This window comes from Chlorocebus sabaeus, chromosome X (genome assembly GCF_047675955.1).
Source record: "Chlorocebus sabaeus isolate Y175 chromosome X, mChlSab1.0.hap1, whole genome shotgun sequence".
Lineage (NCBI taxonomy): Eukaryota > Metazoa > Chordata > Mammalia > Primates > Cercopithecidae > Chlorocebus > Chlorocebus sabaeus.
In genome coordinates this window covers 146,712,014-146,733,541 of record NC_132933.1, presented here as the reverse complement: position 1 = coordinate 146,733,541, position 21,528 = coordinate 146,712,014, and the positions used below count along the sequence as shown (strand labels likewise).

General features: G+C 40.7%; 1 protein-coding gene across 4 annotated transcripts in view; it reads right to left on the bottom strand.

Annotated features, from left to right (window-relative positions):
* NLGN4X (neuroligin 4 X-linked) overlaps positions 1-19,897 on the bottom strand; it is a 336,841-nt gene extending 316,944 nt beyond the window's left edge. The window contains exon 1 of one of the 4 annotated variants that reach the window (XM_073013891.1): positions 19,445-19,897. The gene's annotated coding sequence lies outside the window, so the exon portion shown is untranslated. Of the gene's footprint in view, positions 1-17,526; positions 17,736-17,757; positions 18,055-19,444 lie in introns of those variants that run through there. The other 3 variants (XM_037986303.2, XM_073013892.1, XM_073013893.1) reach the window with 3 other exon arrangements.
* Between the last annotated feature and the right edge of the window lie 1,631 nt (positions 19,898-21,528).

The window sequence follows — 21,528 nt, the reverse complement described above, 5'->3', positions numbered from 1 at the left end:
CACTACCAAGTCACAAAGCATTTGCTCCTAAGGAGTTGGTAACCTAAGACTGTGCGTTATGGAAAATACACACGTTCCTTCTAAAATAATTTGACAACTACATTTTCCGATTCTAAAACCCACTTTCATGTAGAGTTAAAACGAGCAGTTTTTTTCAACAAGAATGTGCATAAAAAGATAGGGAAGCTATATCAATTAAAAGAAATGTAAAAGACAAATCAACCTATTGTAGTGCTAGACCTTGTGTGAGTTGCCAAACTATGAGAAGATCATTTTGACATTTACAACTTTATAGTGGATGATACGGAGGAATTACTGTTCATAATTTTAGGCATGGAAAAGATTCTGCAGCTGTGTAAAATAAAATGTTTCCTATATTTTAGAGCAATGTACAGACATATCTTTAAATGAATTACATCATGCCATAATAAGAATGGAAATATGAATGAAGTTGGATACTAAAGATTAGGCTATGCATTCATAATTGCTGAAGCCAGCTGATGGGCACATGGGATCCATTATTCTATTTTCTCTTCCTTTTTTTTGTCATAGACCAGAAATTTTCTATAGTAAAATATTCCATAAGGTTTCAAGTGAATACAAATGTTTACAGAAGGGGATACAAGAGGGAAAAATGTGTACAGACCAATGCAGAATGTTTTTTGAAACATACAAAAGAAAATAAGTAATGCCCCTATAATGAAGAATGCCCAATTTACAAGGAAGAGTTTCAAAATAAGTTAGAGGAGGGAGGGGTGTGGAGCAAAAAAATAAAGAAAAATACATTAGAGAAGCAAAAACATTAAAATAATCTAAATGTCAAAAAATATGTAAAGAACTTGGTATGTTAAAGCACAGTCTTTTGAGAAAATTAACCATGAAAAACAATGCTTATGAAGATTTTTAATAATCCTAAAATGGCTTATGCTATAATAGTGTATGAAATGTAAAGTTCAAAATGGCATAGAGATATATACAGATCTAGGCATAGAAATATAATGTGAATATCAGTAAAGATATGTGTACAGATACAAAAACAGATATGATTAAGATATAGGTGAGAAAAGGTACAATATGATATAGAACGGTTATTGATATGCTATAGCTATAGACTCTAATATTGGTACAGATACCATCCAGATAAAGATGTGATCTACATGCAAATATATATGTATATACATACATATGATATAAACGCAGATAAACACGTAGATGTAGATAGAGAATGATCATCTGTGTTTAAAATATTCAGAAAATCAGTGGAACAAATTGTAGAGTTACTTACTATTAACAACTAGTCTATGGAATGATGATCCAGTTTTACATTTCCTTTTTCAAGGTTTCTGTATTTCTTTCCTATACTATTCTTCATTCCTTCACCATAAGAAAAAAAAAAATCCTGCCTTTAAAAGTCTCCTTGAGGCTGGGCACGGTGGCTCATGCCTGTAATCCCAGCACGTCAGGAGGCTGAGGTGGGCGGCTCATCTGAGGTCAGGAGTTCGAGACCAGCCCGGCTAACATGGTGAAACACCATCTCTACTAAAAATACAAAAATTTGCCTGGCGTGCTGGTGAGCAACTGTAATCCCAGCTACTCAGGAGGCTGAGACAGGAGAATCGCTTGAACCAGAGGCGGAGGTTGCAGTGAGCCGAGATCGCGCCATTGCACTCCAGCCTGGGCGACAGAGCAAGACTCCATTTAAAAAAAAAAAGAAAGAAGAAAAAAGAGTCCTTGAAATGGCTACAATTTGCTTATATTCCTTATTCAGAGAATAGATCCGGTTACATGAATTAAAAAAAAAAAAAAAAAGACTGCTTCTTAAGCAATGCTTAAGTAATAACCACCTGCATGCATATTAAAATTTTATGTTAAAACACATCATAAGGCTAAGAGGATGATATCACCTTTTGAAATATTGATAGTTGTGACAAGACACACACAGCTATTCATACGGAGACTGCAGCATCTACCCTGATTAATGGGGTCCTCTGGAAGTCTTCTGGTTAGTAACATGTTCCTTCAGCTTATATCTCTTTATCGAAAGACACTAGGATGAGTGGTGGGAGGAATGACCTCTCCCCCACTCTTAAGCTGTGGTATGGGTGCTTTTGCTTACTGCATAGGAAGGTGAAGCATGTTCACCAATGAAGCATGTTCAAGGACACTGTAATGTTTGCCCATCCACTGAGGTTTCCTGATGGAAGAAGGTGTTTTTGCAAGCTGAGCATCCGTGAACCAGCAAGGTTGAGAGTTTCTCTAAGAGTCATTTACTATTGAGTCCTTGCATTTACTTGCTATTCAAGTGAATAGACTTTCTGATGTCTACATCATGGCCACAAAAAATATAAAGTAGAATAAGTCACAGTAATGTAGAATTGAATTAAAGCCCAAAGCATATCCAAAATATCCATGTGCCCATAGTGATATAAACGATTGATTAAATAAATAGAGGGGACAGAGCCATCTTTCTTAGGGAAGAATTCCAAATAATGTATCAATATTCCACCATCCGGGAAGTGGAGCTTCATTCTGCCTCTTCTCCCACCCCCACCCCACTTTAGGGACTTGCTTTCAAAGACTAGACTTGGGGTGGAGGGGAGAGTACAACTTTACAGCAGAGAAAACTGACAAACTGTCAGCCACGTGATCAAAGCCAACATCAAGAGCAAAAGTCTTGTGGACAGTAGTCACCGTTGCTAAGGTGAGATGAAGGAAACCTTCATCTCTGTGGATTTCCTCCCCCAAACACATACCCCTGTCTAAAACATCAGACAGGCCCTAGTTGGTGGACATTCTCCATAACATTAATACCTCAAAACTATTAAGGTCGTGAAATACAAGGAAAGACTAAGAAACTGTCACAGACTAGATGAGGCTAAGAAAATAGGGCAAATCCATGCATCATGGTATTTCAGATGGTATCTCGGAACAGAAAAAGGACATTAGGTGAACACCAGTGAAATCCAAATAAAGTGTGATGTCGATTCTTAGTAACATACTAATGTCAGTTCCTTAATTGTAACAGATGGTCACGTAAGATGCTCTGTGGGAGTGGAGTTAAACAGTAACTCTCTGTACTATCTTTGCAACCTTTCAGCAAACCTGAAACTATCCTAACATTTTTAAAAGGTTATTTTTAAAAATGAAAACAGGAGTGCAAAAATGTCCTTTAAAAAGATTAAAACAGGTTTGTATTTTGTAAAAGTAGTCAATGTGTAAGAATCAAAGAGTCAGAATTACCATCTCAATGGAACAATTCTGCTGGCTTTCAGTCCTGAAACTTTCCACCAAACGGAATAATCAGCACCTTGTTTTAATCCTGCAGAATCAACGCCTCAGTGTACAAAAGCAACAGGAACAAAGTTAAAGTTTGGACATGTTTCTCCTCCACATAATAAATGGAGCATTCCCAGCGCACTTACTTTAAAGCATCGTGGAAAAAAATAATGAACGTCAGTCACACAGTTTTATCCACTGCGGCATTCTCAAGTTCTTAGATGGGGAGTTGTAAAAATCAAAGAACACCATTGACAAGGTCATCAAGCTGTCTGACAAACAATAATTAATTCTCAGGTCAACAGAAAGCATCTTCATAAAAGCTGTGACCTGAAAATACTCCAGGTTTCACAAGTCTGCACTGCAAAAAACAATTACCCCAAAATATGAAGGCCAGGAGTGGGCTTCTGTTGTTGATGCACAAGACAGTGGGTTCTGCTCTTAACACATCCACAAGTCCTTATTCTGACCTTCGTTTGCCCTTGAACCAGCCTCCGATACAGACTAATCATCACAAAATACAGATTTCACCAAGTCATCTCTCTCGGAGACCTGACAGGTCATATGTGAACCCTTCAATTTGACAAGACACTCCAAGACTAACTCCTGCAAATCCAACTTCCCATTTTGCCTTTTGTGTCTCCATGAAGCTGAAGATTTCAATGCACAGGTTCATCCGCAAAAGAGGGTCCTGGAGCCTTTTTGCCTCTAGGCCCTTTTGTTTGACTCTTAATCTAATGAAAGTAGATGTTGCTTTTCTCTTGATTATATCTCCCAGGACTAAACATAGATGGAGAGAGAAGTAGAATCCACCAGTTTTTGCAGAAAGGTAGAGCCAAGTGCGATGGCTCACGCCTGTAATCCCAGTATTTCAGGAGGTCAGTCCGAAGGACCCCTTGAGCCCAGGAGTTCGAGATCAGCCTGCGCAACATAGTGAGACCCCGTCTCTTAAAAAGAAAAAAATATATATAGAAAGTTCCCATCACAGACAAAGCCCTGTAAGGAAAGGAAAGAATCATCCCTGAAAAAGATCTTATCCCTTCTTAACAATGCCTGAGACACAGCCAGGTGCATTAAACAAATGCAATTAATTAACACTTAAAAAATGTAAAAATGCTGGGTTCTGACTTACAAATAAAAACAGGGAATGGGAGCAGGCTTAGAAACAGCTAAGGTGCATTCATCAAAACTCATAAAACAAAATGAGTTCCCACCAGCAACTGCAGCTTTTAATGCGGGACATGTCTTTTCCTGCTTTCTCTGCTAGTCCCTTTCATAGAAATGATTTATCTGTTTAAATCTCTGCTGCTTAATAAAGAAAAGTCTGTTTTGAAAATTAAATAATGCACTTTGCTTTATTTTGTCCATTTAAAATTTCTTCTAATTTTGCAAGCTTGTCATGAATTGGCGAAAGCAGATACGTTAAAAATTGGGGGTATTTCATCTTCGTTTCAGGAATAGTGTTTAAAAGTATGGGGATAAATCACGGCCGGGTGCAGTGGCTCATGCCTGTAATCCCAGCACTCTAAGAGGCAGAGGCAGGTGGATCACCTGAGGTCGGGAGCTCAAGACCAGCCTGACCAACATGGAGAAACCCCGTCTCTACTAAAAATACAAAATTAGCCAGGTGTGGTGGTGCATGCCTGTAATATCAGCTACTTGGGAGACTGAGGCAGGAGAAACGCGTGAACCTGGGAGGTGGAGGTTGCGGTGAGCCGAGATTGGGCCATTGTACTCCAGCCTGGGTAATAAAACGGAAACTCCATCTCAAAAAAAAAAAAAAAGGATGAGGCTAAATCACTGAAACTGTCTGTGACTCAATTTCCTTGCGTACATGAGGGAATACAAATGATTGCTCAAGTACATTCAAGTCCTAACAATCTATGATTCTGTTTTCCAATTTCATCATGAATATCCCAACAAACTGTTCTTCATATTCAATTCAGGCAATTTAGTAGGCACTGAAGCATATTTTTACCTTTCCAAATTGAAAGTGGATAACAAGGTAACAATAGCACTCTCCCTGGAGCCATGCTGTCCTGTCTACTCCCAGTGAAGTGAAATAGCTGGAAGATGTGGAGAGTACATACTTGAACACTTTTATTTATTTATTTATTTATTTATTTATTTATTTTTTGAGACAGAGTCTTGCTCTGTCGCCCAGGCTGGAGTGCAGGGGCACCATATCAGCTCACTGCAACCTCCAACTCCTGGGTTCAAGCCATTATCCTGCCTCAGCCTCCCGAGTAGCTGGGACTATAGGCACGTGCCACCACACCCGGCTAATTTTTGGATTTTTAGTAGAGATAGGGTTTCACTACTTGAACTCCTGACTTCAAGTGATCCACCCACCTCGGCCTCCCAAAGTGCTGGGATTACAGGCGTGAGCCATCGTACCAAGACACTTTTCTTAATTTGACGAGAGAATTTTTTTTCCTGTCAAATAGGTGTTGGAAGGATGTCAGATGAGAGCTGGGATGGGGAGAGGAAGGAAGGAGGAAAGAGAAGCAGCTCCCTTCCATTCTGACCTGCTATGGCAAGAATCCCGGAACTAGCAAGACCAACAGGATGCAGCTGGCTTCACTGAACATAATTTGCTATGAATATCTTTAGGGACATACACTGCTGGATAAATTCCCTTCCGGGAGAGGCCACAACTGACCACTACATGGAAGAGACAGCTGTTTCTTCACTAGCCAATGAGGCATCCCCACCCAAGTGTGATCAAATGCCTCTGAGGCTCAGCCCCTCACTCCAGAATATCCCCAGGTACCTGAGGATGCTCCAGATTTGGGGGCTGCACCGTCTGTGGTTTCTCTACATTAAACAGTATTTTTGTGGAGTCAGGGGTAAGGGAGTATGGTTTACTTTTAAATATAGTTTTGTAAACTCATTCTCTGTTTAGTCTTTGTTTGTTTGTTTTTGCATAAGCTATGATTAAAGTCAAGAGAGAAAAAAAGGTAAATGCATACCCTGGAGTCATTGAGCAACAAAATAACACTAATCAAATTCTGTCCACATAAACGATGCATTTGAATTCTTTCTAAGAGATGGGGTGTCACTCTGTTGCCCAGGCTGGAATGCAGTAGTGAGGTCATAGCTTACTGCAGCCTCAAACTCCTGATATATTCAAGTGATCCTTACACTTCAGCCTCCTGAGTAACAGGGACTACAGACATGCACCACCACACCTGACTTATTTTTAATTTTTTTTTTTGTATGGATGGGGTTTCCTAGACTGGTCTCAAAGTCCTGGGCTCAAGTAATCCTCCTGCCTTGGCCTCCCAAAATGCTGGAATTACAGGCATGGGCCACTGTACCCAGCCACATTTGAACTTTTTACCAATACTGCTACAGCATTACAGGTAGAATAATTATTCTTTGAAAAACCTTCAGGAAGATGTGTTCCCCAATAAAAAGAGAGCTATGTATGCATATGTAAATAGATGTGTAATTTACATATGCAAATATATGTATATAATTTACATGTGTATTAATATCAAGATACATGTTGGTCTAGAAAGAAACAATTTTTAATTAATTGGGATCTGACTAGATTCAATGCCCAAATACATTTGATTGTGAAATGACTAGACACATAACTTCTTGCGCAATTTTAAGTTAATTTTCATAAATTATGTCATATTCTGGTTACTCACTTAAGTGAGGCTTATCAATTGAGATATCAAATAAATCCTGGAAGGTTATTTTACTGGTGAAATTGTCACGGCAGACTGAATCATAGTACACAACCACTGTCACACAAATTCTATGTGAAGCCATGTGCGAGTTACTATTCCGTCCTCATAATACGGTACCGTTTGATCTCTACCATTAACCTAGATTGTCAGAAGATTTTTTTCTGAGGTATTGATTCCCTCACTAGGGTTGGTTGGTTGGTTTTTACGCTGCAACAAACTCAGATCTCCCCCACTTTCTACTACTACCATTCCTGTGTGTGCTTTATATGTTCAGTCTCTGCACAGGTAAGGTATTTAACTTCCATGTAACTGTTACACTTTCTCCCTGGTATTTAACTTCCACGTAACTTGTTACCCTTTCTCGCTGGGTCATCCTTACTGTTTGTTACTGTTTCATACAGCATGAAGGCCCTTGTCTTGTCCTTCCTACTGGGTTACATTTTAGCTAGTAACCAGAACCCTCTGTGGTAATAGGCAACTAGAAACCCAAATGTAAGGGTTTTGATTGTGGTTTATTTATATTTGTTTTCGTTACTGTTGTTATTTTCGAAATGTCTTGTGTACTTCTCATCGGTTCTGATGCACTAAGTCTATCTGTTCCACATAATTCTCTGTAATGGGATCTACATTATTCATTTCTTCCCACAGCATACACTTGGCATGTGGGTAAATCCGCAATATGGGCATGCATGTTAAGGCTTCTTGAGCCAACAGAGCAAGCCTGCTGCCTCAAGGCGAGGACAAACCTACCCTCAAAAGCATTACCTAAGACAGGCAGCCTTCTCCCCTTCCTCAAGAATCATATTAACTCCATGATGTTTATCAAATGTTTTCATCTCCTTGCTCATCAACTGTAGTAATTTGTTTGTTGAAGAAGTTAAAATCGAACTATATAATCACCCTCTGAGAATTCGAACATGAACCTAACTCCTAATATTTGGGCTATGTAGCTCTGATGATTTTGCCTTTAACTATTTAAGAAAGATGTATGAAGACTGAATCAAGCTGTTGCTTTCCTTAACTTTTGACATAGGACATGAGAGATTAAACACACACACACACACACACACACACACACACACACACCCCCAGAAGAAAAATTCTGATAAAACGTGTTTGTTCTTAAACATAAAACCAGAGGTGCAAAATAACATTAGCCTATGGTTAATATAGGAAAGATAAGCAATTTCATCTTCCTTGTATCCCACTTATTGGTACTCAACAAGTTTTGAGTAAATTCGTGAAATAAAGAAAAAAAACCAACAAGTTCATTTCTCCAAGTAGTCTTGGTAATTTCAACACTTTCAAGTGTCTTCATACCCTGTTAGTACTTCTTTCTGCTCTGTGTCAACAGAAGTATTCTCAACACTGTTGTGGTTAATTTGGTTAACACTCATTACAAAGAACCCTAAGTTATCTATCACATCTGCTAAACCCATTAGTACAGGAGACTTTAAGGCCATAATGTGTCCATTTTCAGGATATAATTGAAGAGAGGCAAATGATATATGAGGTTTTCCAAAAACATTAGACCAGGGAGTCTCTTCAAGAAAGAATCCCCGATTCGGGAGTTCTTATGCTTTTTAAAGAATCTTCATAAAATATTTTCCTCTGAGACAATACAATCTATGCCCTATCTTTAAGCAATCCTAGGTCACCAGTATGAGTGATGTTGTCTATTTTTAAGGTTCTCTCATGATTCTAAAAGACTTTAAGTTGTTGAAAAATAAATTATATGAGGGGTTTGAAACCATTATCTGTGATGTTACCAGATATTTTAGACTAAAATATATTAGAATCCAAGGTATTGTTCATGCCTTAAAACAACTGAAATATCTGACTATTGCTTATTAATTTTAAAAAGAATATAGGAAATAGCCATTAATTAATGAGGCTGTTTTCACTACCACATTAAAAAAAAAAAAAAAAAAAGCTCACAGGTGCCTGTATGTTTTTGTTGAATCAAAGTAATCTGCTTTATGTATGCATGCATTTATTCAAAGAATTTACTAAAATCAAAATCAAGCTTTTATAAATCTAGGGTTTGACAAAGTTTTAAAATATAACCAGCTATACAAATACGGCATGTGGGAAATTCTATTAAATTGTCATGAACATGCTTCTTTGTCATTCCAGGAGTCTTTCTTTTCATTACTCTTTCCTATTTGATCTGTTCTTCTATAGAATTATCTTCATTTTCTCTTTAATACTTTAAGGATCCCTGAGACCTTGTCACCCATCCAAATAGAATAAAGGAATGAGGGAAGAAAGAAGGAAGGAAGGAAGGACGGAAAGAAGAATGGAGGGATGGAGAAAGGAAGGAAGGGAGGAAGAGAGGGAAGGAAGGAAGGAAGGAAGGAAGGAAGGAAGGAAGGAAGGAAGGAGGAAGGGAGGGAGGGAGGGAGGGAGGGAGGGAGGGAGGGAGGAAAAAGAAAGAGAGAAAATGAAGGAAGAAAGGAGAGAGGGAGGGAGAGAAGGAGGGAGGGAGGGAAGGAAGGGAGGGAGAGAAGGCTGATAGATGGAAGGGAAGGAGAGAAGGAGGGAAGGAGGTAAAGAAGAAAGGAGGGATGGAGAAAGGAAGGAAAGGAGGAAGGAAGGGAGGAAAGGAAGGAAGGAAGGAAGGAAGGAAGGAAGGAAGGAAGGAAGGAAGGAAGGAAGGAAGGAAAGAAAGAAGGAAAAGAAAAGAGAGAGAAAATGAAGGAAGAAAGGAGAGAGGGAGGGAGAGAAGGAGGGAGGAAAGGAAGGAGGGAGGGAGAGAAGGATGATAGATGGAAGGGAAGGAAAGAAGGAGGGAAGGAGGTAAAGAAGAAAGGAAGGAAAGAAAGAAGAGAAAAAGGTAGGAAGGAGAGAGGGAGGGAAGGAAGGAAAGAAAGAGTAAAAGAAGCAAGGAAGGAGGGAGGGAAGGAAGGAAAGAAGAAAGGAAGGGAAGAGGGAAGGAAGCTGTAGTTTCTGTGCACCATTAACTAACAATAGCTCCTGTGAACTAGCCTGGAAGTCCATTCACCACACAAAACATAGTTTCTTTTGGAAAATGCAAGTCAAACTATATATATGGTTTGTGTATATATATATATGTATAAAGTTTGCATGTACTTTTCATACAAAAGAACAAGAACAATACGTATACATACACATACACATATATTTTATTACAGATTTATATGGATTTTACTATATATTATTTGTCACAATTATATAGACATAGTAATATATACTAAATTATATTTAAATGAGTTGTATTCAATATATAATAAATTATAAGTATATAAATCAAATTTGTATTATATATTTATATGACTTATATGTTATTTATTAGTATATAATTTATATTTATATAATACATGTTTAAATAAATTATATTTTGTATAAATAAGTTTGCAATGGCTTTAGAAATATATCTAGTTTAAGTTATAAAGGCTTTCATCAGTAATATAAATGGCATATAAATACAATTATATAAGTGTATATAAATACAACTATCTAGAAATAAATATATATTAAATGGCTACTGTAGATGATGGTTTCATTCAAGTGTATAAGTTGGATACAAATACTACTGTATAAATGTACATAAATGCAGTTTCATATAAATAATTACATATTATCTGTAGAAATTAAAATGAATAATGTATGATCTGTATATGTTTATAGGCATCCTATTTTTTACATATACATACATTATATATATATGTATGTATGATGAAGGCTCTGTAGATATAATTTGCAAATAAAACTATTTTATGCATCTTATTTATACTGGTGGCTATAACTGACCTAGCCCATTTCTTTCTGCACACCTGTATACTGATGTTTCAAAAACATACGTCTGTTCACAGTCTTATCAAGTGTAAGTAGAATTCTTAAGAACCTGTGCACAGTGGTGAGTGAACAACCTAAATGTGAAACCCTCTAGCATTCATTCACTTTTGCTCCTGTTGTCACCTGGGATTGTCAATGCTTTTCAGTAGGTGCAATGTGAATGTATAGTGCATGTTACATTTGAATTCAAGGAAGTCTGCAGGAAGAGAGGGGCCCAAGAACATAAAGAGACTATAATGAGGTTCTCAGCTTTTGTGACCTCAAACTTCTCCATATTTATTGAAAGGGAATGCAGAGTTTCTGAAGCTGGGCAGATACAATGCTCTGCTGACCTTGCCACAAGGCTTCAATGGGAACAGTCTCTCAGCAAAGCCTTTGGGCACCAAGGGAAATCAAGGTGAGAATCTTCTACAAAGGCAGATCAAAGGGTTATGAGTTTAGCCTTGGTAAAGGGTGCCCAGTTTGATCTTTGTAAAAGTTGTCTATTTCTCCATACAAGTATATAACCTTGCACAATATTGATGGACAAGAGAGGGTAACATTTTGTCACACATATAGATAGTTTCACCATAAACACAGGTGAAACCTTTCTTGGAATTAGCACCCAAATTAGAAAAAAAAAGCTTCCAGGAGACCTAGAGAAAATGGACACCTGTCCCTTAAACACATACTTTCTACTTACTTAGGTCTCATGTTAATGAATGTCTTCACTCCTAAGTGAGGAGTACACCCAGACCCATCATAGGTAACTTTATAACTTTCTTTTTATTTTTTTTATTTTTTTATTTTTTTTTATTTTTTGAGACAGAGTGTCGCTCTGTCACCCAAGCTGGAGTGCAATGGCACGATCTCGGCTCACTGCAACCTCCCCCTCCCAGGTTCAAGCAGTTCCCTGGCCTCAGCCTCCTGAATAGCTGGGATTACAGGCGCACACCACCACGCCTAGCTAGTTTTTATATTTTTAGTAGAGACAGGATTTCACCATGTTGGCCAGGCTAGTCTTGAATTACTGACCTCAAGTGATTTTCCCACCTCAGCCTCCCAAAATGCTGGGATTACAGGCGTGAGCCACAACGCCGGGCCAACTTTATAACTTTCATGGTACATTTTCTATTTGTATTTATTTTTTATGTTTTATTTATTTATTTATTTATTTATTTATTTATTTATATTTTTAGAGATAGGGTCTTGCTCTGTGTCCCAGGCTGAAGTACAGCGGTGTAATCATAGCTCACTGCAGCCCTGAACTCCTGGACTCAAGTGATCCTCCCACCTCGGCTGGAGCCACAGGTACTTGCCATCATGCCCGGCTAATTTGTTTTTAATTTTTGTTTCTTTGTGGAGTTGGGGTCTCACTCTATTACCCAGGCCAGATGTTACGAATTGTTTAATATAACATAGGTTTGGTGAATGATGAGAATAAGAAAAGGAAAATAATGGAAAATCACATTTTTTCCTTCATATATATATATATCAAATATATATATATATATATTTGCTTTTATCTAATGTGTTGCAATGGCTGAGAAAAACATTTTGTGCAAGGACTAGTTCCTAGTTAATGCGTTGGCATATGCACACATGTATGTGTATACACCCGCTCATACACACTGCCATTCTTACCATGTAGCTTCAGGGCGTGACGGCATCTTGTCTCACTTAGGAAAACAGTTAACAATGACATATTTTGTTTGTGAAAACATGCATTTACTTTTGTGAGTTTCCCCACCTAACCCATTCAGAGTTATATTCACAGAGAGTAGTGAGGACTGGAACAAGTTAAAGGCACTCAGTTGCAATGAGTTTTCTTCTGTCCGCATCCCCCATGCTTTTGAGACCACAGTTCCACACCGAACAGCCCGACTGACCATTGGAGTCATATGGCATGCCTCACTGAGTTTTTGGACTTGCCCGTCCCATACTCCAGAGCCATATATTGGTGGTGTTGAAATACGAAACATGGAAAATGGCACCACATGCAACTTCACCACAGCCATCATCACAGAACTAAGGAGGCCTTTTCTGTACTTTGCAAAAACAAACCACAATTCACCATAGCTCTTTTATCAGTGCCAGTAACACTTAGTAACCTCAGTCCTTTTTTTAAAAAGGACCCAAAAACTTACCATACAATGCAACTTGAAACAACTCAAGTTCCTTTTCAGCTTATATGACAGGCTGAGTTTCACGCCTGAAAAAGATGCCCTTAGCAAAATATGTGTCCCCTCTCCCCAAACAAAGCATACAAACAACCAAGCAAAAACAGAGAAAATGAGCCTGGATGAAGGGTGGATGTGGGAGCCGGGAGAGATGCCCACAGATGTTCATAAAATCACAAGTCTGGGGTGATGGCTTTGAGATCCAAGTTTTCATCATCCAATCAGGTATTGGCCTCTTAAAACCAAAATGATCACCGATATTAACAGGTGGAACTAAAAAAGTCCTATTGTAAGCCAAAAATAGCACTCTGTTACTTTGACAAACCATGATTTCTTTATATAACATACATTTTAAATAAAACAACCTAAACAAAATTCTGGGCCATTTATCCACATTTCCAGAGAGCAGTGAAAGCCTAGATCATTTCATTAGCACTATACTGAAATTAACATTTCTCTCTTTGAAATGTATTCCTCAAGTGATGAGACCCTAAATGTTCACTGTATTTCATCTCCTTTCTAAATTATGGAGGATTACTCTTTTCCTGTCTCAAATAAATTCAATAAAACCTCATGGTATGGTTTGGCTTTGTCCGCACCAAACCTCATCTTGGATTGTGGCTCCCATAATCGCCACGTGTCGTGGGAGGGACCCTTTGGTGGGAAGTAATTGAATCATGGGGACAGTTTGCCCCATGCTATTCTCATGATAGTGAGTAAGTTCTCACAAGACCTGTTGATTTTATAAGGGGCTTCCCCCTTCACTCGGTTCTCATTCCTCTCCTTCCTGCCATCATGTGAAGAAGGAAGTATTTGCTTCCCCTTCCACCATGATTGTAGGTTTCCTCAGGCCTCTCCAGCCATGCTGAACTGTGAGTCATTTAAACCTCTTTCGTTTATAAATTATCCAGTCTTGGGTATGTCTTTTTTAGCAGCCTGAGGATGGATTAACACACCTCATCTCACTATCTATATATATAAAATAATAAGATATATCTAATATTTTTATATATAGATGCAGACCTTACTATAATATCTATTACTATATATATATTATATAGTAGGCTATGTATCTTACTCTATATAGTTTCATATATATGTATTTTAGTATTGTAGGGGTCAGGTCTGTTCTCCTTCAGGTACCATTTCTGGGAAGATGAGAGTGCTTTAGGAAGACGTGGTGTGTGGAGGTGTTCCGCATACACCTGGGACACGTGAACTCAACACGAAATGTCTATAAATTTGAAATCTCAGCCCGAGGTAGATGGGCTGTTTTCCACCATCAACCTTCCACTCCTGTAATGATTTTATGAGCCTTTTATTTACTTATTTTTTGTTTAATGTAACCACCTGCAGAGAGAAAGCCTCTTCATCTATACATTTATTCAAAGCCTATAAATGGCATAACGACAAACTGCTAGGAGATATCACCTTCTTTTTTTCTTGTTGATGTGTGCTACTCTGCCCCAAGAAAAATGAGGAAGGGCTTCCTACATTGTCATTCACTTAACAAAGAACAGTGCAGACTTTCAAAGTCCAAATGTAGGTTGTTTAGAGAAAAATGACAAAACTGTAAAATATTCATTGAGTGAATGGTAGTAGAGGGCACAGCAGATGACCTAACTGCCTCAACAGCCTGGGCTTCAATTTGGATTCTCACTTTCTCTAACTGACTGTTGCAAAAGCTGTATCTTTGATTTCAAACTGGTAGCTCAGGAGTTTAAGATATCAGTGGTGGCTATTCAAAATGTCTGAATATCCATTCACATAATTAAGCAGGAGACGAAGTCTGTCCTCCGAAAAAGTGCAGTATTCAGACAAAAACACACACAAAAAGAGCAACAGATTTAAACTAAACCGAACATAGTTCCCCGTTTTTAAAAGGGGAAAGCATTGTTAAAATATTAAAAGTCAGAAAGCAATACAGAAAGAATACATTCCGGTTTACACACTAAAATTCTGTCTCTTACACTTGACATTCACATTCTAAGACCAACTCTCACCATATTTGGAATTTAAGTATATTTTAACCAGATAAGAGTATCTTTAGAAGGAGGATATTAAATGACTTAAAATATTTGTATATTGCTACTTCATCTGAATGCAATGTATTCGCTCAACAAGTTGCACTACTGACGATATTCAACAGTATTACGAAAGGTTTGAAATGTGGCGTACCAAGTAAAAAGAAAGAATGTTAAACAGAGGTCATTCCCTCATGCACTTGAATGTTTAGTTTTGTGAGAACCTTTTGGTTGTGGTCTAGAAATAAAAGCACAGTATTCCAAATGGCTTTTAAAGAGACCCCTGCACTTCCAAAAGCAAGTCTCCGTTGCGGAGTCAGTCAACACTCTCATCTTTGTGGAGAGACTATAAGCTTTCCACAAATTACTACACACAAAACAATGAAATGGCCAAGTTCACACATTTAAAAAAATCTATATATTTACCATTAGTCTGCATTCCAGGCCAACAACTATGAACTTTCAAATTCCTTCAAGTCTGCTTGTAAATTTCACAGCATCAAGATAACCTCATTATCTACCTTATGCACCCACCAGTCCCTTATCAAGTATCTGTTATATTCCTAGGTTTGGGTAAAAATCAGCTAGGTTACTGGTTTTAGAGCCAACTGTATATTCAACATTAGTTTATTTAAATAAAACACAAAGAAAAGCAACAATTCTTCCACCGGAGAAGAAAACATCAAAGCATCTTTAAAACTGCATCCATGCACAGGTATTATTATGAAAATGTAATTATTATTCTGGTTTCAAAAAAAAAAAATCAAGCCTCCCATTTTAATCCACTGACTTAAAACTGATGAAGTAATTTTCCACTTGCTACAACTGGCCCTGATTATGTTCTTACATGTCAAAGAAAATACTCTTTAAAATGGCCATATATATATATATACATGTACACACACACATATATATGTAGAAATGTAGAATGCGTGCGTGTAAGTCTGTATACACACACACACATACACACACACGCATTCTACATTTCATTGAGTAATAAAATACTGAATTTCTAATCTGAGAAAATGCATGCTTGCAGAGGTCTCCATGAAATTCCTATATTCTTAATTTTAGGATACACAGAAATTCCATATTTTTTTCTGGAAATACAGGAATTAATGCAACCATGTGCCATTAGCCATCCCTCCCCCTCTTAACATTTTGCACATTTTCACAGGAAAATCTGTGCTGAGGATTTAATGGATTACTGCTAACATCTTCCCCACAGCCAACTAAAGGTATGAAATAATTCTCCACTCTCCAAATCTGCCCCCATAAAACTGCAGATTTCTTTGCGTTCTGATTTCACCCCGCTCTGCCATCCCCTAGGAAAAGGCTCAGTGTGTCCATTCAAACTATGCAGGTCTCTTGCAGCTTCTGCCGCTTTGTTCTCATCAAAGTCAGGTGTTCGCACCCTGGCCGTTTAATTTCTAGCTGAAAAAGGAAACTACCCCGGATTTCTTAAGCATGAACTTCTATGTCGCCCGCAGAACGCCCACACAAACTGGCAATTCTGCTTCGTCAGGATAACGAGGTCTCCCTAAACTTTTTCTTTTCCTTTTTTTTCCCCTTTCTTTCTCTCTCTTTTTTTTTTTTTTTTTTTTTCTTTTGCTTTTGCCTTCCTCACATCACAGGAAGGGCTGATTCTGAGATGGGAGCTCACGCACACCACCCCCTTTTAAGAAAATATAATGCAATGCGCTCCGATGTAAACCCTACGGGCAACGGATGCCTTCAAAAAGCATGAGATAAGAGCAACAACAACAACAACAAACCACCGCCCCCCACAAAAAAAATGACCAAATAGAAACAAAATAAAGTAAAATAAATTAAAAAGAAGAAGAAGCCATACTACCACCTTGTGGATTCAGCTCGCAAGAACATCACCTGCTTAGTTCCAAAACCCCCACCCAACCCCCACCCCAAATTTCTTAAGTTGGGTCCAAATGACAGATCAAGATCCTCCGTCCTCGCTCCCCGCAGACTCGCCCAAGCCCTAGGCTGAATTCGTGACGCGCGCGCCCAGCGCCCGCGCGAGTTGCAAGCCCGGGCGCACCGCAGAGGCCAAAACCCCGCCGGAACCTCCAAGGACCCCTCCACGCTGCCTCCTGCACCCCCTCCCCCGCATCCCCGAGATAGCAGCAGCACATACATAAAAAGAGGCTCACACCTGCCGTAGGTTCAGAGGAAGAAGCCAGAGAAAAAGAAACCCGCAGTATTTTAAAAAAAAAAAAAAAAAAAAAGCCTTCTGGGGAAGGGGAGGGGTACGATGCGGAGGACGTCCTCCGAGTGCCCCTCGGCCTCCATGCAGGACATCCGTTCCCAGGGTGGCCCGGGCCAGGCCTCGGGGGTGCAAGGGTTGACCTGACCCCCCCACCCGCTCCCGCCCCCGCCGCTCCGGGAAGAAAGGGTGCTGTGTCTGGCGGCGAGCAGACGCCGGAATGGTGCGCCCGGGCCCAAGGCTGCACGGTGCACGGGGCCCCGATACCGGGAACGCAAAGCTCCGGGTGAGGCCTAGGAGAACCCCGCCGAGGGACCCCAGCCTACCGGTTCTCGGAGGGGCGAAAAAGCCAGGTCAGGTTGAGGGAGAGGAGGAGGAAGGGGTGTCCAGGAGAACGACTGGAAGATAAGAGCATCCCCCGGGGTAGCGACCGGCCTCTTGGAAAACCAGAGGCGGAGGGAGCAGCCGCGGAGTGGAGGGCGCAGGCCGGGTCCTGGGCCTCTCCTCCCACAGCAAGCCCCCCGCCCACGCATCATCTGCAGCCGAGCGGCACCTACCTCCCTCTCCCCACCTCATCCCTGCTCGCTCTTCCGCTGGTCAGGCCACGCGGGTGCCAGCGCGGGCTGGGGGCGCCCCAGCCGCGGCCTTGGGGAGGGGGCGGGACCGAAGTTCACTCTCTCCCTGCGTGGTCTAGAAGCCCCTCGCCCACCCGCCACTGTCTCCCCCGCCTCTGGCTGCGCGCTTGGCGGATCTTCTCCATCAGTTCTGCCCACTGGAGTGGGAAGGGGCCGAGCCGAGCCGCGCGGGAATTGGCAGGCGGAGAGGCGGGGAGGCGGGGTAAGAGACGAGATGAAATCGGCCCGGGACAGCAGAGAGCCTTGGGATGGGATGGGAGGGAAGAGGGGGTGGAGGTTACGTTTTCCAGGGCTGTGGGGGTGGTGCGCCTATTGGAACCTACTCCTCAGCCTCCTTCCTACCCGTCCCCACCTAGGGGACTGGCGGACCGTGCGTCCCGCAGGCTTAACACTCCCCCCGACACCCCCGCTCCGAGAAGGGGTGTTCTCAGTGGGCACCGATTAGGGCTCCAGATCCCCTGAGACCCAGACAAGGGCTCCGGTCGTCTGTCCTCGCAGCTTCCAACTTTTCCGCTCCTCCGGATAAGCGGGCAGTTCAGAGATGGTTCCCAGGGCGGCAGCTGCAAGCCCCTCAGCGCCCCCCCTCAAAGGTTCAGACTACACTCAAAGGCTCCCGAAGAAGCAAAACCACCAGCTCTACCCCTTTCTGCGGTTTGCCTCACCCTTCCCACCCGCCTCGAAACCCACACACACGGGAAAGGGGTGCATGGAGCCCGCTCCCCGGTTTGCAGAAGCAGCGCGAAGCTACGGTCATTTCGTCTTCACGCGGGGTCTCCAGCGCGCCTGGATCGTTCCTTAGCCCAGCCAAGCCAGGTCTAATCAATCACGTGCGTTATTTCGTGCATCACCCAAGCCGTCATCTTATCCAAGGCCCGGAGATGAAGGAGGGAAAAAAAATCGCTTAATGCAACCCCAACCAAGCCTGTTTTCCCTTTTTCTCTCTGGTTAACCGCACTCCCCCAACCCCGCGAAAAAGCACCCCAGGCGGTGGTAGCTGACAGTTTTCTTAAAGAAGAAGGGGGTGGGGGGCTGGGGGGGAGAAAAAGAAAAGAAAAGCCTCCCATGCCTCACAGTTTGCAGAAGTCTTCCTGCCTTCACCATCTCCAGCCCTGACCGCTTCGCTCCTTCTCTCTCTGTACTGCAGATACATATATATATTTTTCCCCTCTCCCCGCCACAATCTTCTGTTTATTTGTATGGAAGGCAGCGCTACTTTGTAAACACATCACACACGGCCCCAGAGCCGTTCAAATAGCTGATTGCAGCAAAACGCTTCCAAACAACGGTAGTCCGGATTTTTCTTTTTAAGTGAAAATAAAACCAAGTATTTCTGTGGAGAGGTTGCATGTAAAAGCCGTATGAAGGTCCACACTCCCACCCACACCTAAGAAATGGAGCGAGACAGATAGGAGAAAGTCCTGTTCAAATTTTCCAAAAATAATATTAATAATCATAAAAGAAAAAAAAAGATCAAATAAAGTGAAACTCAAGTATCTGCAGTGAGGCTTTCCATCCTTTGCTGGAAAACCACTGCAAGTCAAAATGTTTAAACGGCTTTTTAAAATAAGGAGAATAATATCCCAGAGACACGTCTTAAAACTACACCTACCTTAGCTTTGGAAGAGCTGCATCGGCTGTTAAGAGTTCTTTTTACACGTCCAGATTTTTCTAGGGAACTCGAAACGAGGTATGATTCAGGAGGATGTTTTGAAAGCCCAGGAGCCTACCCCTTCTGGAACCCCCCAACTAGATTTGCTCATCCAGAGGAATGCAAGAGCCACCAACACCGCCTAGTTTGGAGGAAATTCGTTGTTTCTGCCGTCAATGGTCTGTGGACGGGCAGAACAAGCATTACAATTGAAGCAGGAAGGGCCGAGCTAGTGGCTGAATAAGAGCTCTGTGCTAAGAGACAGAGAAGGGAGAGAGACGGTTCTGCAAGAAAAAGAGAGATTGAGGAGAGAGGTCCTGCTGTCTCCGGGGCTCTCCCTCTGCCATTGGACCAAACTGAATGAAATTTACAAAGCCAGCAGCCAATAGATCTCCGGAGTCAGCCCCATCACTACAGAAACCACATCCACAGCTACAACCTCATGCAAAGAACAGCTAATCCCAGTGCAAACCAGCTGTAACGGAGAGATCCCGGGTACCTGGGAGATAGAGCAGGTGGGCATGGCACACGGTGCCACCGCACCAGACGCGCACAGCAAACCTTCTTCCTCTTTGCTTTTTTAGGACTCTCTAGATACCCTCCACACCAAACATGCTGCAGTATATGCAAACATCTTTAACTGTTTAAGGTCATGATCTCCAGCAGTCCCTGTATCTGCGTTATTGTGAGTCAGTCAACTGGGAAGCAATGATATAAAAAAAAATGTTTAAGAGCAGCAAACATTGGAATGCAGCTCTGTAAAGTACAGGACCTCTTTTATGCTCAAGGTATGGTTGAGAGAGGATCGATGAAAGCTTTTTGTTTACTTCTATTCTTATACTTTCATGAGTTTGATAAAACATTGGAGTTGTGCCCAGGATGAGGCATTTGTTTTTAAATACGCCTCTTCATTTCCAGGGTCCAGGAGGTTATCTTTCCGAGGGAGTTTCAAGTTGCATGGGGCGAGGATGGGAGTATGGCCCCTGTACTTAAAGTTGAGTTGGAGAAAGTTGGATTTAATTTGGCAATGCAAAGATCAAAGGGCATCATAGAGTGTTGTGACAATGAACACGGATTTTAAAATGAGATTGCTTGGGTTCAAGTTGCATGTGACTTTAGGTGTGTATTTTAATGGTTTGCCTCCATTTCTGCATCTGCAAAATGGAACAGATAATCGACATGTAATACTGTAATGATTAGCTGAGTTAATGTGTGGGGCCTCGTAGTCTTCACAACAATATTACATGGTGATTACTTTTATTCTTCTGCCTGGCCAGAAAAGTTAGCTTTTCTTAAAATTATTTCATGGTCCATTAATTCATTTATGGAAGGAAAAAAATAGTGTCTGCAACACATAGGATATCCTCCTAATTGCTTCTGCTTTAGGCAGTAAACCGAAGCATGAAGCCTGCCACGATGATGTGAAGGATACTTGGTCAGCATGACCAATGATAGGGAAGGTGATAGACACAAATTTGGGGACCTGGTTTCATGTAAAGACTCTATCCTCACAAACTTTGCCTTGTTGTAAAGTCAGTTATGTTCTGTGAATCTGTTAAACTGAGATTAAAATTACCTTTCCTGTGGGCTTCTTGTGGAGACTACATGAAATAATATGTATAAAAGCACCTTTTACCAACAAGATAGGTACACAGATATACACTTATCTATTAATAGGTACCTATACCCAATAATAGAAAAAACATATATCCATCCATATGTATGTGTGTGTTCTGTTTATTGGATATATATTTAGAAACATACATGTACTTTTTCCATTATTGTATAGATACTGAAGACCTAACACAATAATATTGTTAATAAGTATAGCTTATTCCCCAAATCAGTGATATACATGGATATAGACATATAGATGTAGATATATGGACATATATATAGATATCTATATCCTAAACTAAAGCAGAATCTCAACTTTAACACAGTAATTTATAGTAGGCCAGAACGTCATGGGTTTTGCCAAGAATGTATTAATTCATTGACTTATTCATAAATTCAGGGTTTTTTTTTTTTTAACCACTGGAACA